The following is a 16380-nucleotide window of genomic DNA, read 5'->3' as shown; positions in this document are numbered from 1 at the left end:
CAGCGCTGCATAAATAAAAGTCACAAGTCTAATGAGCTGTCAGGGACCATGCTGAGGAGGGCAGCACTGAGGAGAAATGGTGGGAGCCACCCCCCCCCTCTCTGCTTCTGCTTCTGATCCTAAATCTTCCCAAGAGCAGGAGGACAGTATAGATTTGGAACAGTGGTTTGCAGAGGGACATAGTTCAGAAGGCAGAAGCTGGGATGTACTGGATGGGGGACAGCTAAGAAAAGGAACACTGGAAGAGGGAGGCTTAACAGGTTCACAGTCTCTGGACAGCATTCACACACACACACCTTCTTCAAAATCAAGGAGAGCTCAGAAAATGGCAAAACAGAAAGCACAAAGGGTAGAAGCTCAGATTACAAGACGTAAAGGTGACGTAGATTAATAGGGACGACAGGGGATGGGTTGCTTAATTGGGAGCACCACCATTTCTAAGAGATGCGTTCTTTGTTCTCTCGCTGTGATTATTAAAGTTTTTAACTGGTAAGAAGACTCATTTTCCTTTGTTCTGCTTATCTACTGCCACGAGGGAGGAAGACAATTCCGTGAAGCCTGACACTAGCCCACATCCTGTCCTCACAGTGGCCAACCAGATGTCTGAAAGCAGGACCTGAATGCAACAACTAGGGTCAGATGGACCCATTAAAGTCTGGTCTGTCCTTGTTCTGCCTAGGAATGTAGCAAAGTCCACCCCCTTCCATTTCTCTGCTGATTTTAAAGTGGAAAGAAATGTGAATATGTAGAAATATTAAGGTGTTTGTTTTTTAAAAAAGTGCTTACAAGGTGGTTCAAGGGCTAAAAAAAACTGCCTTTGTATAGCAACATTTTTTCAAAAGCTGCTGAGCAGGTCACCCAGCTGTCAAGAGCCTCAAGCAACTAGCATGAAGGGCTCCTTTCCACCATGCACCTTGAATACAGTACAGCAGGGCAACTCACCTGTAAACCACATGATGCCATTGTGATGTTGCATGATTGGCAGGGGTTGTCCCACCCACCTATCAAAATCTCTTTCATGGAGTTCACAAGCACCCAATATCCATGGGCTCTTGAGTGCTTGGGAACCACAGCACAGGAGGCATTGCCCATTGTTTTGGGAACTGCAGCTCTCAGGTACCTCATAAAGGGATCCACAGGGTTGTGGATTCTGAAGGGGACTCATAATTCAATCTGGGTTGTGATCCATATCTGATTCATATCAGGTGAGTCTGCTTGGGAATCCAGCATTTGCAGATTCCTCCTCCATTCCAAGCAACATCACTCTCTTCCTTTGTGATTCCCAACAATTGTTATTCGTTTCACAAAGGTGTCTCTGTGCCTCCCCCCCCAGCTCTGGTCTCTCCATGGTATCTCTTCTCTTGCTTCCATAGAACATTTCAGATTGAGAGGCAGAAGGGAAACTTGTATTTGCAAAAGCACACCGATTCCACTGAAAGGATAGTTGTTCACTTCAGTCCACTCACAGAAGCTGGCATTCCTGAGAGCAGATGCATCTTGCTGATGACTGAGGACTGAAACATCAAGAAACAATTTGCAAGAGTAAATGAGACATCACAGGCACATCACCACAGATGGAGCCATCCAAGCACATCAGATCCAGCACTTCTACAGTAGAGTCTGTTCATACATTCAGCTCCCTACCAAGTGGAAAGAAACCAAATGATCTGCAAGCATGCATGAAGAAGCCCTAAGCATCTCAAAAACCTGGAGAAACCCACATGTCTGTTTTCCTGCTAGCATTATACTGACGGGCTCCATTACACTGATGAGTTGCATGCATGACCCAGATTCCCCACCCCCAATAGTCCACATGTACAGACTCATCAAAGGCCTGGCCTACCCACACAGCAGAATGAGCTAGAAGAGATTTGAGGTGGCAGAATTAAAGCTGGGCTACAGATTGAGCTCAGATCCCCCCCCCCTCACTTTCAATGAGCGAAAATGAAGATAGCAACACTTTTTTGAGGTCATTTTTGTTGGGGAGGCTTCCCATTAACCTCAGGACTTATAACTGTGCTTAGCATATGTGTTTTTGCAAGCAATTTCTCTCTAGCTGAAGTCCTATTTGTACATTATTTTCACTCTGATACTCACTTTTGCATGCACTTTTCACTAATCTAGACATTTTGTGCACATTACTTGGTTGAAGAGCTGCATCGCAAGTGTGAATTTTGAAAGAGAGTTGTGTAATCAGTTCACTTATTAGCTCAGGAAGTGTAATATTTTTTGCAGGTTTGCATTAGATTCCAAGCTGAATTTTCTCTCCCAGCCCTAGTCAGAAATCAGGAGGCTAATGGGAGGGGAAATGATGCTGTTTTCCAGCTACTTAGCCTCTGAAGAACATCAACACTGTAATTGCTAGGACTGTAAAATACATCGTGGTGGCAGCACACACACACAAAAGCACTGGGGATGAAGTCAGGCAATCTTTTCCCCAAATCCTTTCAATTCTAGTTGAACAAAATTTTGCTTAGCTCTATATCTGTTTAAAAAAACCCAACACCTTTGGAAGTCCAATGTACTGTATTTTTCGCTCCATAAGACACACTTTTTTCCTCCTAAAAAGTAAGGGGAAATGTCTGTGCGTCTTATGGAGTGAATGCGTTGTCCCTGGAGCCAAATTGCCCAGGAGCAAAAAGCAGATTGTGCTTTATTTTTCAGAAAGAGGGAAGTGGGTTTGAAACAAATCCGCTGAGCAGCTGATCAGCAAGTGATCGGGAGGGGAGATAAGGGACTCTAGCGATAAAGGAGGCTGCCTGGGAGGTGGGAGGTAAAGACAGTGAACTTGCAAGGAGAGGAGACAGGAAGATTAAAGCAATGAGGAGAGAAATTAGAAGAAAAGGAGGAGCAAAAAAACCTGCTCCATCTAAGGAAAAGACACTAAGGCAAACAAGAGGGAAGCGGGTGTTGAAACAAATCTGCTGAGCAGCTGATCAGCAAGGGATCGGGAGGGAGATAAGGGACTCTAGAGATAAAGGAGGCTGCCTGGGAGGGGGGAGGTAAAAGCACATGGATCCTCAGGATTTTTGCACTGGGTCACCCCAAATTCACCATCATATCACATAGCATGTCCATGGCTACAGCCTGTGCCAAAAAAACCCCGCATCCACTGTTCCGTGGGGCCGCAATGGTGCAAAATGTGGTTACAAAGCACGGATCCACATGGATCCTCAGGATTTTTGCATTGGGTCACCCCAAATTCACTATCAGATCACATAGCATGTCCATGGCTATAGCCTGCACCAAAAAATCACGGATCCATTGTTTCATGGGGCCACAATGGCACAAAAACGTGGTTACAAAGCACAGATCCACATGGATTCTCAGGATTTTTGCATTGGGCTACCCCAAACTCACCGTCAAATCAGATATCATGTCTGTGGCCACAGCATGAACCACAAAAATCATACATCTACTGTTTCATTCAGAATATTTTTTTTTCTTGTTTTCCTCCTCTAAAAACTAGGTGCATCTTATGGTCCGGTCCGTCTTATGGAGCGAAAAATACGGTAATTGCCATAACTCCACTGGCAGAGTTTAATTGATGCAGTTTAACACAGCAACGTCTCTCTGCCCTGGAAGGTTTATTGTGTATTCCAAACAGATTGTGCCCACTTTCTCATTTTCACCAGCTCTAAAGCAAAACACCAACCCTCCTTGATGCATTCTTTAATAACTAAGCTCTTTTCTCAGGCTTGTTGAATCTCTGCTCCAAAAAGATGCTTTTAAAAAACAGTACATATAAAAACCCACAAAAGATGCAGCCGCTAAGCTGTTTCAGATGCTCTTAGAGATAAAAGCTTTTCTTTCACCACTTCTGTCACCCAGCACTTTTAGAAACTAATGCAGAATGCCAAAGTTCCCTCCTCCACTGTTTTAAAGGAAGACCCATAACTCCAGAGTGCATGCTTTGTGTGTACAAGGTCCCAGCTTTGGTTCCCAGCACCTGCCTGTCAGTGTAGGCTACCCATTGTCAAATGGACCAACAATCTGATTCGATATAAGACAGATTCCTATATTTCTGTCCTTCATGAGAAGTTGGAATTAAGTGTGAACAAGCAGGGCCTGCCCCAAAATGTTGGGAGTGTAGACTGTTCATGTTCAAGATCCCAGCCACTCGGCTAGCCATGCCCTTTTCAGGCTACTCCATTCCATTCACCATACCCCGCTTTCTGTTTTTCTTCCAGCCAATCCCAATTATACATATATAACACAGATTATTTTAGAATAGTAAATAGAGTATTTGTAGATTCCATTGTATTGCACAAGGTCCTTTGAGAGGGCTATAGCCCAAAATCTTCCTGATGCAGCACATGTGGAAGGTGCTTATGTGTCCCTCCTGGTGGTTGTAAGTTGCCCACAACTCACTTCCATAAAGCAGCAAGCTCAACATGCAAGCCTAGTAGACCTTCATCTTGGTATTGGTCATTAGCATCACATTCCCCCATACCCTGTTGGAGAGGCAAATCATTGCCGTAGCTGCCTTGCCAATACGCTCATCCAGCTCAGCGTCGATGGAGAGGTTGTTGGTTATGGTAGGCAAAATCATCTACCACCATAATACCCTAAACGGCCTTGGCCCAGTATACCCGAAGGAGCATCTCCACCCCCATCGTTCAGCCCAGGCACTGAGGTCCAGCACTGAGGGCCTTCTGGCGGTTTCCTCCCTGCGAGAAGCGAGGTTACAGGGAACCAGGCAGAGGGCCTTCTCAGTGGTGGCACCCGCCCCGTGGAACTTCCTCCCAGCAGATGTAAAGGAAATAAACAACTATCTGACTTTTAGAAGATATCTGAAAGCAGCCCTGTTTAGGGAAGTTTTTAATGTTTGATCTTTTATTGCGTGCCTTGTTGTTGTTGTTGTTGTTGTTGTTATACCATAATACCACTTTAAAAATGGCTGCCCACAAAGAATTCTGGAGGCAGGTAGCTTGCAAAGGGAGCATTGTTAGGAGATCCCTTATTCCTCTCACATAACTACAATTTCCAGAGTTTCCTGGGTTTGGTTGTTAAACCACTATGGGAACTGTAACTCTAGAAGAGGAGTCTCCTAACAACCCTCAGCACCCTTAGCAAACTACAGCTCCCAGAATTCTTTGGGGGAAGTGATATCATGGTGTTTTAAATGTTGTTTTGAAAGGTTGTTTTCTGCTGCTCCAGAGAAGCGGACACGGAGCAATGGATCCAAACTACAAGAAAGAAGATTCCACCTAAACATTAGGAAGAACTTCCTGACAGTAAGAGCTGTTTGACAGTGGAATTTGCTGCCAAGGAGTGTGGTGGAGTCTCCTTCTTTGGAGGTCTTTAAGCAGAGGCTTGACAACCATATGTCAGGAGTGCTTTGATGGTGTTTCCTGCTTGAAAGGGGGTTGGACTCGATGGCCCTTGTGGTCTCTTCCAACTCTATGATTCTATGATTCTATGTATAGCGTGGATATGGCCTCAGTACAAGCACTTTTCCTATGTTCCTCTGCTGGCTGAGATACCAGTTCCTTTCCTTTGGCTGAAATGCCAAGGACCCAAATGAGACGTACCTTTTCCACATGTGCCCTTACTTTGACGACTGAGCTGGATTTGAGTCTCTCTGCCATTCCTACACAAGGGAGGAACAAGTGCCCATAAAACAAAGGCACATTTGCCGTTCTGTTCCCTAGCCATACTTTATTACCTCTATTCTAATAACGTGAATGGGAAGCCAGGGATTTTAATCAAACAAAACTGTAAAGCAGCCTTGGCCCTAACTCTTAATTGTAACCGAGTAGAAACGAGAAGTAACAGGGCGATAATAAATCCAGCATTTGTGAAGGCACTAATCATTTGCAAAATGCTTCTGGATGAGAGCAGGGAGCCGGTTAACTGCCCATGGCGATTCCCAAGCCTATCATCAGTTATGCAATGTGTCAGGGCTGTAGGGATGCAGCCAGGTTTTGGGTAACCCAAGTCGATGACAGACCTGGCATCAGGGGTCAACATCAACAGGCAATTCCCAATGGCCTAAACCAGTGATGAGGAACCTCTCTATCAAGTTCCTCAGGATACTCCACAGGCCATACCCACTACAATAGGTCACGCCCTTGACAGGCCCTTCTTCACGCTCTCCTTGGGTGTGTCTGTCTGACAGGAATGTCTGCTTGGATGCTGATAATGTCCCTTGCTTGCTTGGATGGTGTCAGGGACTGGGCAGAGGAGGGATGGTGGAGACAACCTCCCCAGCCTGACCCTTCTAGAGAAGAGGAAGACAGTTCAGAATTACAACAGGGGTTTGAGGGAGGTCACAGCTCAGAGGCAGATGAGGGGAAAGTTGGGAAATAATGGGGGAGGAGGAGGAAGAGGGAGCACCGGGAGGGGGTGACAACTGATGGACACAGTGTCTTTAGAAAGCATTTCAGGTCCACCCTCCCCCAGAACCTGGCAAGCCTTGAAAGTAGGAGCGCAAAGAGCTCAAAGGCAGAGGGTCCTTGTCAGCACCTGTAGAGGTAATAAGCATGACGAATGAGGAAGTGGGAGAGACGGGTGGGGGGTTTGTGGAGATTAACTCAGGACAACGCCATTATCCCAAGAGGCTGTGTTCCAGGCCTCACTGTGTAAATATTGAGTAAAAAGCAGATGGTAAGAACTTTTCCTTGTCTTCTACAATCCTGGCAACCCGCTGTGGGACTTGCTTACTGCCACCTGACAGATGGAGAACAGAGAGCAGTCTGTGGATGTGTGTAGAATCTAGCCTACTGTACAGAGGTAAAATTCACATTTGTTGCTCTTGAAATGTCGTTCAGAAGGGAAGGTGGCTTTGTGGCTTAAAAAGAGTTTTCCCATCCCAGCCTAGGCCTTCAGTGAGTCCCACCCCAAATGCCAACTGGAGCCACCTGGGCTTTGCAGTACTCTCAGCATTGGGTGACCCCCTCAGTTTTCCTTTGCCCAGCCATGGAAGCAGGGTGGTTCTGGCTGGTATCCGTCATTGTAATTTCTTAACGTCATTCCAGAGCAATGCTTCACCAGGGAACTAGACACATCCTGGCACTTGACATCTAGACTGTTTTCGCATTTGCTGATGGTGGAGGGTGGATATGCATGTTGCTCTCTGAATGTTTTGGACTGCAATGGCAATTAGTCCCAGGCAGTGTGACAAATGGTCAGGGAGGGAAGGATGTGAAATTCAGCATCATCTGACAGGCGCCACATCAGCTGTTTTTGCTGTACAGTGGTACCTCGGGTTAAGTACTTAATTCATTCCTGAGGTCCATTCTTAACCTGAAACTGTTCTTAACCTGAAGCACCACTTTAGCTAATGGGACCTCCTGCTACTGCCACGCCACTGAAGCACGATTTCTGTTCTCATCCTGAAGCAAAGTTCTTAACCCGAGGTACTATTTTTGGGTGAGCAGAGTCTGTAACCTGAAGCATATGTAACCCGAGGTACCACTGTACACATTTGCCTAGGAATGGACATGTGCAGCATGTGTAGGGAAACTACAACTCCCATCAACCAAAGCAAGCATGGCCAATTGCCAGGATGATGGGAGTTGTAGTTCAGCAACATCTGGAGGGCCAAAGGTTCCCTGCAGTCTTTGTAACACATTGGCTACCCCCCCCCCGATACCTAGTGTGAATATCCAAAGGCAAAGTGGCCTAGAAATAGGATGTTTATCTGAGAAGCCGAATATATTATTCATTTCACTTTAGAAATGCATTCAGGAGTGACCTTTCAAGAAAGCGGGAAAGGAAAAACATCTTGAAAGCTTAACCAAACAAGGAAAAGACAAATTGTTTCCTTGTCACTTTCTTTAACCCCTCTTCAATCACTCCAATCCAATTAGCATTATGATTGGCTCAGTGACAACAGCTGCTCGCCAGGAAGATTTTGTAGGCGATTTGCATGTTGACAGCTGGATTTTGTGTACCTTCTAAACCCTGATATTTGCAGAGGCAACCTTCTCAAGTTTTACATTTCAATCACAGCTGGCGTTTGGAGCAATGTGATATCCACACACTCCCCCAAGTTGCCTCACACTCTCCCAGGTGAATGACTCAGGCTGTGTCCACACTCCCGTTTACTGTGCACTCACTGCGATTTCACTGCTGGGTTTTTAATCCACGTTCACACAACATTATCCAAAATACATACATATCCTGTACTTTGTTATAATATACTGCTGTTTGGTACATTGCTTCTCGAGCTAGTTTGAGTCCATGAGTGTGAACACCTTGGCACAAGTTAAAGACATATCTGTGGTCCCTGGTGTGGACACAAACAGAAACAAATCTGACATTAATGAAGCCATGCAGATGTGAACAGCAAGAGGGTTAGTAAAAAGAGCTGTGAAACACATGGGGGGGGGCAATTTTGCTGCGCTCTAAGGCAGTACAGTGTTACCTTGGGTTAAATACTTAATTCGTTCCGGAAGTCCATTCTTAACCCGAAACTGTTCTTAACCTGAAGCACCACTTTAGCTAATGGGGCCTCCCGCTGCCAATGCACGATTTCTGCTCTCATCCTGAAGCAAAGTTCTTAACGCGAGGTACTATTTCTGGTTTAGCGGAGTCTGTAACCTGAAGAGTATGTAATCTGAAGCGTATGTAACCCGAGGTACCACTGTACTGTGAACACACCCTAAGCCTGACTTCTCAGGCTCAATTGACACATGGAAAAAAACAAAACAAAGACAGAACCATCTGAGAGCCAATGGTTGAATCCAACTAAGTTTTACTCCGAGTAGTCTCAAAGAAATTAATAGACCTAACCACCCAAACCTGACCGTGTTTACTCAGAAAAGAAGAATGTTCTGTTGAACTGAGTGCCACTCACTCTCAGGTAAGTGTGGTTGGGATTTTCAGCCTTAGGCATGTTCATTCATTTCAGTAGATCTACTCTGAGTAGGACTAGCATTGGCTGCAACGCTAGACCTGCAACTCTAACCCCACTTACTTGTCAGTAAGCCCTATGGGATCCAATAGTACACTCGAATGAGTAGATATCACGAGGGTTGCCCAGTAAGCTTACTTTTTCCGGACCTGTATTAACCAGAACCATTATATTTCAGAGTGCTGGCCCTCACAAGACAGTGTGCAAAATAATTCCATAGCATTATTATTATTATTAGGAGGAGTAAATTAATAACAGTAACAATTTAATTTATGGATTTCTTCCCATGAAGTCTCTCAAAGTGATTTCACGATCCAATAAAAGCATATTTAAAACAACTGCATATATATATAATAAAACAATTTCAAATCCATTATAGATGCCAACTGGGATAAAAAAGAAAATCCATTTAGAAGGCTTGTTGAAAGTAAACATAAAACTGTATAAACATAAAAACTTGCAACATCAAATTAAAGCCCACATTACACCCCTTACAATGAGCAGTAGAGCATAATAAAAGCCGTATCAAATAAAATTAAAACCCACATTGAAGCCCCTTAGAATGAGTCAATCAGTTAAAAAGCAAATTAAAGGCAAAACATCTTAAAGGAGCAATCCTCTCTTTATTCGTGCAGGGTCTTCAGAAAATGGTGCGAATGCTGGAAGGACAACATGCCATGCACATGACCTTGGGAGACACATAGGTGTCTTGCCAGCCGAGCAGGAGAAATGAGGCATGCTGGGGGTGGCTGCAGAAAGGCCACATCCTAACCTCCTTCACAATCCCAGGATAATCTGGCTTCAGTTATCCGTGCTCTGAAAGCCTCTGATATTGACTACTGCAACATGCTCTCCAGGGAGCTACCCTTGAAGACTGTTAGGAAGTACAGTCGTGTTTCAGTTGACATATTGTTTCAGAAAATGCGAGTAGGTAGGCTTGCCATTAAATGTGAACTGAATCCAATTCTTCCACCGCCCCTATCCCACCAGTGTAAGGTAGGGTTGCTCTACCTAAGTTTTTAAAAAAGTTACCAGCAATGGGGCTGTGCCTACTTTCTAAGGAAGTAAAGGTAAAGGTACCCCTGACTCTTAGGTCCAGTCGCAGATGACTCTGGGGTTGCGTGCTCATCTCACTCTATAGGCCGAGGGAGCAGGAGTTTGTCCACAGACAGCTTCCGGGTCATGTGGCCAGCATGACTAAGCTGCTTCTGGAGAACCAGAGCAGAGCATGGAAACGCCATTTACTTTCCTGCCGGACTGGTACCTATTTATCTACTTGCACTTTGAGGTGCTTTCGAACTGCTAGGTGGGCAGGAGCAGGGACCGAGCAACGGGAGCTCACCCCGTCACGGGAATTCTAAGGAAGAGCATCCCATAAATACAAGCCAACTGCTAAAACGGCCATCATCCCTACTACTCATCAGCCTCTTATAAATGGGCCAGAGAGCTAACCCTGGGCAAGATATGGCATTCCCTCTGCTTATTCATTTGCTTTAATAATAATCTTCCTCCTCCGCCATCCAGCCTGCCTCTTCCCCAGCTGTGGTCCAGGACCCTGCAGGCATAGCAAGGCATTTGCTTCAGCGTAATTTTGATTTTGATTTTTTTTTTTGCCAGGTAATTGTTCTCAGTAATGGGAAAGTAATGAAAGGCAAGGCTTGATCTCTGGTGGCTTAACAACCAGCATAGCTCATACCTAAAAGGCGTCTCACAACCTTTCTCTTCCCTTCTTGCCCTCTCTCAGATCCATGACCTATATGGTAGATCATGTGGTGTCATGAATTTGGCTAGCTTGATTGCTGCGAATGAGCAGATGGGGACTGGACTGAAAGAGGCATTTCTGAATGAGCATGAATGAAAGAATTGTTTTGCAAAGCAAAATGTGTATGTTAGGGAACGATGCAACCAACTGTGTTGAGAGAAATTTGCACCCAAAGTACTGATGGATTTTCAACCCCGTAAGGTAGGAGAGCTGGCCCCACATCTGTTTTGTCCAGATCTCATGCAGTACTCTGGACGTTCCCAATTCCAAGGGGCAAGGGCTAAAGGGAGGACGTGGGTGGCACTGTGGGTTAAACCACAGAGCCTAGGGCTTGCCGATCAGAAGGTTGGCGGTTCAAATCCCCGTGATGGGGTGAGCTCCCGTTGCTCAGTCCCTGCTCCTGCCAACCTAGCAGTTCGAAAGCATGTCAAAGTGCAAGTAGATAAATAGGTACCGCTCTGGCAGGAAGGTAAATGGCGTTTCCATGTGCTGCTCTGGTTCGCCATAGTCTGGTTCCCTTAGTCATGCTGGCCACATGACCCAGAAGCTGTACGCTGGCTCCCTTGGCCAATAAAGCGGGATGAGTGCCGCAACCCCAGAGTTGGTCATGACTGGACCTAATGGTCAGGGGTCCCTTTACCTTTACCTTTAAGGGCTAAAGGACAACTCTCTGTTTCTGGGTTCTCCCCAAGCAAAAGACGCCAAATTATACAGTAGCAGATGTTGCCAAAGAAGTCCTAAAACATCAGTTTATAACCTAAGGCTTAATCCAAATGAACACACCATCAAGATGAAGAGGTAGGTGTTTTAAAAAAAAATTGGCTCAGCTCTAATTACAACTCTCAGTATTAGCCAGCTAAGATGTGCTAAGAAGCCTTGTATAAGAGCATGGACTCAATCTGGGCCCCTGCTTTGGGTGAATGTAATCTGAGCAGGTGGAAAAGAACTAGGAGAGTGAAATGCAGTGAGGCTGAACAAATGCACACATGTGACCTGCACATTGCACATGTAGAGAGCATCAGCGCAGGAAGGTAGTGGCTCCCCACAGCAATGCCAACAGCTTCCCTGCAATAGTTCAGCATGGATAAAAGGATTTAGATGGCTTGATGTCAGGTTGGTGGAAGGGGAGTCCTTTTAGGGATGGGTTTCTTTAACTAGTCCTGAAATGGTTAGCTCCCTCCTTTTGCATATTTGCCCCATATCTTCTGGGGGAACCACTATCCCAGCCTTCCCCAATCCTTTGCCTTCTGGATGCTGTGGACTACAACTCCCATCAGCCTCAGCTGTAGTTCAGCATCTTCTGCAGGGTCACAGGTTAGCCACTACTGCTTTAAGTCACCTAGAGCACCTGCTGCCTATAGAATTTAGGGTAGACACTGCAGATGCCCTACCTTGCAAGATACAAGGACATGCTCACATTCTCATCTTCATCTTCTCATCTTCAAGATTCTTCCCTATCACTACGACACATTGCTAGATGCCATTTTCCATTTGTCAAAGTTTATAGAATTATGCATGGCACAGAGAGAGCGGAGAGAGAAACGTTTCCCCTTTGTCTCTTGTAACGCTAGAACTCATGGGCAGAAATGAATGTTAGAAGATTCGTGGCACGTAAAGGAAAACATTTCTTTCCACAGTTCCTGGTTAAACTATGGCACTCACTTCAGCAGGAGACACAGATGGCCACCCACTTGGATGGCTTTAAAAGCGGATCCGCCTCTGAATACCAGTTGCTGGGTTAAGGGGGGACTCTGTATCTGAGGGATGTGAAACACAAGAGCAGTCAAGTACAACATTCCTAGAGTGAACATGTTTACACATGGGAAGGAATGTTTGTCCAGCCAGCAGGTAAAGTTCCTGTTTCCTTCTGGACTGGGACAAACTTCCTCTGCATGTGACTAGAAGTGGGTGTGGCCTCACCTGTGCAGGTAACGACAAAAGCACAGGGCAGGGCAGCCATCTCTCTCTCTTTGACTATATGCAGCGAAGAAGCAACATCTGCTTAGCCAAAGATGCTCTCTTGGCCTCCAGCCAAGAGAGGACAAAGGGACTGTCTCCTTATGAGATACCGGTAGTTTCCAGGTGTATGTTGCTTTTCTAAGCTAAGTCTGCCTTCTGGGATCCGACTGTGAACAGAATGTGAGTAAACTCTTTTTTATACTTTTATAGAAGACTGTGTCGTGTCTTATCTTTTATGAGGGAATAAGGGGAAAATACCAGAACAGTTAGCAAGCCTGAGCAAACGCATCCGCTATAAGTTTAAAAGGGGAATGTTACTCTGCTAAATTGTGAAACTTGTTAACACAAGTTGGAAAGGCTATAATCAAACAATATATCCTCTCCTGCACCCCTGAATATTCCCAGCTGCTCCACTGGTGTACCCACACTGTCCTGACCACCACTGTCCTGCCTGACTCCACACAATCCTGGTAAGCAGCAGCGATATCACTTTGGGGAGGTTGTTGCCAGCCACTCCTGCATAAAACAAAGTGAGAAGTATTTCAGGAGAACTACCTGAAAATGATTCACAGATGGTATTTAACTCCTAGTAGGCTTGCTAAGATGTATAAGACTGAATCAGAGAAGTGCTGGAGGTGCAAAGAGGTTGAGGGAACGTTCTTTCACATGTGGTGGACTTGTAAAAGGGTAAAAGAGTATTGGGAAATGATCCATAATGAATTGAAAAAAATGTTTTAAAGTAAGTACTTTCAAAAAAAAATAATCAGAGTCCTTTCTGTTGGGGATAATTCAGACTGAAATTCCCAGGTGTCATAAAAGGTTATTTATGTATGCTACTACTGTGGCCCATGTTTTGTTAGCCCCAAAATGGGTGAGGTCCCAACCAAAGAAGAATGGCAACTTAAGTTGACAGAGTATGCACAACTTGCAGACTTAACATATAGAATAAGAGAACAAGAAGAACATATGTTTAAAGAAGATTGGAAAACGTTTATTGTATATCAGGGAAATAATTCTGTACAGCTGAAAATGCTGGCAGCATTAAGATAAATTCAACAGTTCAAATAAGTTTTGATGGCTGAAATAATGAAATACTGAATTGTATAGTTTTTGTAAAATATGTAGGGATTAATGATATGTAAAATGAACCATGGAAAGAGAAGAAGGGGAGTTATTAATATTTTAAGGATGTAAAATGAGTATTTTAAATTGTAAAACAGAAAAGTTAATAAAAAAATTATATATATTTTTAAAAAGTGTGAAGTATTTATTTCCTGTGTATATAAGAGCAAATGTGTATTTGTATGATAGGAGTGGAGATCAAGAGCTTCTTGGGGCTTGCATATTGCTGCATTGCTGAAGAAATTCTATTACTTCTTTTCAACTTTGAACCTGCAGCAGCAGTATATATTGTATGAATGGAATATCTGTGCCCACTCACAAGGAAATGCCTTTCAAACAGATGCTGCTGCAGAAAACCTTTTAGAAAAGCTTATAGAACACAGCAGCCTTTGCAACCATGGTCCTTCTTCTGGATTTCAAAGGCTTTGAGCAATAAACCTTTGTATCCTATTACTGTAGTATATCCGGAAGCTACAAAACATATTTAGCCAGCATAACTAGAATTTAGGACAGATTTACATGAGATTACACGCCGTGCTCATACTAAAACATTGTAAAGCCACGTAATACCATTTAGCCATTAATGTACATTTTTATTAGCTACCAGTTACAGAATTTGGGCCGTGTTAAAATTAAAATGTGTGTGAAATAAATATGTTCAGTCAGTTTTATTCGGTTACTTGCACTCAGAGATCAGTCAGGGATTACGTTCTCTAGGTCTGGTTTTCCCAAGAAGCAGAAAAACAAAATATTTGAAACACAAGATAAAACAGCCGTCCCCAACCCAGTGCTCTCCAGGTGTTATTGGACTACAACTCCCATCAGCCTCAGCCAGCATGAACAATGTTAGCTTAGCACAGGAGCCTCCCAGGCAAAAAAAAGAGGAGGGATGCAGGTTACACCACAATGAGAAAATAGCTTTGGAGATCTTCTCAAGGTTCTTTGAGAATGTGTGCTTGTCAGTGGGCTGAAGAATAAAGGTTGCAAGGAGTCCGTTTGCAAACGCAAAGCAGGAAGGCATAACACTGTGATATAATTTTAGTTTAATACCCTGACAATTTAAGGCTGGGAGGAAAAAAAAGTAATTTAAATGCAAATGAAAGCTCTGAGAAAATACAACAGAAGAGTCTGCACCAGCCAGGAACTTTCACTCTCAGTTTAATAAGTCTTTGGAATTTAAGTATTTATTACTTCTGCTATTTCAGTTTATCAAAGCTTTCTGTTCCCTCTCCCCTTTCGCTAAAGAATGCAAAGGATACAAAAGGTGATGAGATTAGACAGAACTGGGGTTTCAGTCAATATATATTACTGTCAAGCGACATGATGGACATGCTCACAAAGGAAAATAAGATTATGTCATCCCAGTGTTCAAAGCGAAATACATTGATTAAAAAAATTAAATCATACAAAAATGTGATTTAGTGTCCCCACAGCACTAATTTCTAAAGTTTTGACTAAGGGGAACATTTTATAGGATTAGTTAATCTCACATACAGAACCCTCTTTACACAGTATTATTCTGCTTTGCAAACCACTTATTTCAGGGTTTTCTTTAAAAAAAAACTGTATCTGAAAGCCAGTGAGCTCCTGGCAGTGCTTTGACCAGATCCTTTATGCCTTGGTCAGCCATTACCCTGGAGTACTGTGTCTAGGTCTGGGCATCACAGCTTTAAAAGGTTGCTGACAAGCTGGAATGTGCTGCGAAGGCAGGCAGCCAAGATGATAGGGGCACTGGAAACCAAGCCTCATCAGAAAAGGTTCTGAGTATGTTTAGCCTGGAGAAGAGAAAACTGAGAGGTGATATGATAGCCATCTTCAAATATCTGAAGGGCTGTCACATGGAAGATGGAGCAAGCTTGTTTTCTGCTGCTCCAGAGGGTATTCACCCGAACCAGTGAATTCAAACTAAACATTAGGAAGACCTTTCTGATGGCGAAAGCTGTTCAAGAGTGGAGCAGATTACCTTGGGAGATGGGAGACTTCCATTAGAAGTCAGTGCTGGGGCCCTGGCAGTTGTCCACGGCTGTCAGATGCTGACACTAATACTAAATACTAATACTAATACTAATAATACTAATTTATTTAAATCCCGCCCATCTGGCTGGGTTTCCCCAGCCACTCTGGAGACAGTGACCACCGCAGGCAGCCATTTTAATTTCCCACAATGTGATGCAATGTTATGTTGGGGACATTGTGGGAAATAGAAATTGGCACCCACAAGCTTCCATTAAGTAAACTCACAGCCAGGAGACCACTAATGCAGTGGGGCATCCACCAGAAGGTACTTTATCAAACTTAGCATCAGCGCATCATACAGACTATGCTATGGCATCTTCATAAACATTTCCACCCCCATTGTTCTGCCCAGGCACTGAGGCCCAGCGCTGAGGGCCTTCTTGCAGTTCCCTCCCTGTGAGAAGCGAGGTTACAGGGAACCAGGCAGAGGGCCTTCTCAGTGGTGGCACTCGCCCTGTGGAATGCCTTCCCATCAGATGTCAAGGAAATAAACAACTGTCTGACTTTTAGAAGACATCTGAACGCAGCCCTGTTTAGGGAAGTTTTTAATATTTGATGTTTTATTCTGTCTTTAATCTGTTGAGAGCCACCCAGAGTGGCTGGGGAAACCCAGCCGGATGGGTGGGGTATTATTATTATTATTATTATTATTATTATTATT

This window comes from Podarcis tiliguerta (assembly GCF_965153285.1).
Source record: "Podarcis tiliguerta genome assembly, chromosome: 8".
Lineage (NCBI taxonomy): Eukaryota > Metazoa > Chordata > Lepidosauria > Squamata > Lacertidae > Podarcis > Podarcis tiliguerta.
The sequence above is the reverse complement of the archived record's forward strand: the minus strand, read 5'-3'. Positions refer to the sequence as shown.